This window comes from Schistocerca americana, chromosome 5 (genome assembly GCF_021461395.2).
Source record: "Schistocerca americana isolate TAMUIC-IGC-003095 chromosome 5, iqSchAmer2.1, whole genome shotgun sequence".
In the NCBI taxonomy this organism is placed as follows: domain Eukaryota; kingdom Metazoa; phylum Arthropoda; class Insecta; order Orthoptera; family Acrididae; genus Schistocerca; species Schistocerca americana.
The window spans coordinates 41,213,750-41,215,552 of NC_060123.1; the positions used below are offsets into that span (position 1 = coordinate 41,213,750).

Here is a 1,803-nt window from a genome sequence, read left to right on the forward strand (position 1 = left end):
CAACTTCCCCCCACCGATTTTATTCTTACAGACAGTGTGTGTAAGGGCATGACTAGTACGGCGCCCGGGTTCCCGGGTTCGATTCCCGGCGGGGTCAGGGATTTTCTCTGCCTCGTGATGACTGGGTGTTGTGTGACGTCCTTAGGTTAGTTAGGTTTAAGTAGTTCTAAGTTCTAGGGGACTGATGACCATAGATGTTAAGTCCCATAGTGCTCAGAGCCATTTGATCCATTTGAAGTACTTCAACATACCTAAATTAGAAGACGCAACTCTCAACAGTTTTCGAGAAAATCGTGTTTGAATATTTCAGGCGTGCTTATATACTCTGTAGCCAATAGCCTTGCCGCAGTGGTAACACCGGTACCCGTCAGATCACCGAAGTTAAGCGCTGGCGGGCTGGGCTAGTAGTTGGTTGGGTGACCATCCGGAATGCCGAGCGCTGTTGGCAAGCGGGGTGCACTCAGTCCTTGTGAGGCAAACTGAGGAGCTGCTTGAGTGAGACGTAGCGGCTCCGGTCTCTGAAACTGACATAGGGCCGGGAGAGCGGTGTGCTGACCACATGCTCCGTCCGCCCCGATAGCTACATGGTCAGCGTGACGGATTGCCGTCCTACGGGCCTGGGTTCGATTCCCGGCTGGGTCGGGGATTCTGTCCGCTCAGGGACTGAGTGTTGTGTTGTCTTCATCATCATTTCATACCCATCCGGTGCAGGTCACCCAATGTGGCGTCGAATGTAATAAGACCAGCACCAAGGCGGCCGGACCTGCCCCTTATGGGGCCTCCCGGCTAATCACACCAAACGCTCATTGCCATTTTGGCCACATGACCCTCCATATTCGCATCCATTTACGCCTGCGGGTTGAGGATGACACGGCGGTCGATCGGTACCTTCCAAGGACGCCGACACGGTAGCTCAGCGTGCTCGGCCAGAGGGTTAGCCACCCTCTGTAATAAAAAAAAACTGAGTGAACGGATCAACAAAGAACCTGAACGGCTGTCATCGGAAGTCCGCCACGAACAAATTCATCGACCAATAAGAGCAAAATGAGATTTAAGAAAAAGAAAAAAAGACCTACTTGGACGGAGTTTAGTTTTTTAGTTTATATACATTGCATTGTTGATAGAATTCATGGTGTCCGCGACCGGGCGAGCAGGCGTCTAGTTCCATATGCACTATGTCTCTGTACCAAATCTAGTTATCAGTAATGGTTTTGATTTTCGTTCCCACGTAAGTTTTTGATGATGGAAATGAATGCCAACTTGCAGTACCAAAGTAATTTCCCCAAAATATACTCCAATAATGCAGGAACGCGACGTTTATTTTTACAGGTTGGTGAAGAACCTTGCCAAACGACTGCTGATTATCGTGGCATGACATTAGCAGACACGGCATATAAGCTTTGGGCCAAGACAATAAATCAACGTCTACAAATTATAGTCGAAAATAGGTTATCTGAAGAACAAAATGATTTCAGAAAAGTAAGACCCTATACTGATTATGTTTCACGCTTAAACAAAACATTGAGAAACATAGTAGTTCACTAGGGAAACACACATATCATTTATAGACTTAGAAAAAAATTTGACCATGTAGAGGGAAAAAATATTAGGGAATATGTAACACAGGAATTGATATCCTCAGCAAGTAATAAAGACGAAAGGAATCCTATATAAAGGTACAAAATAAGTACAAAGCCTAAAAATGCATTATCAGGAGACATACGAAAACCACCGGATTCGATAAGGGTGTAACGTATCAACCACACTCTCTAAGCCGGCCGAGGTGGCCGAGCGGTTCTAGGC

At 46.6% G+C, this 1,803-nt stretch overlaps 1 pseudogene; it reads left to right on the forward strand.

Moving 5' to 3' along the window:
* Positions 1-330: 330 nt before the first annotated feature.
* LOC124616919 lies at positions 331-448 on the forward strand (annotated as a pseudogene).
* The last annotated feature ends 1,355 nt before the right edge of the window (positions 449-1,803 follow it).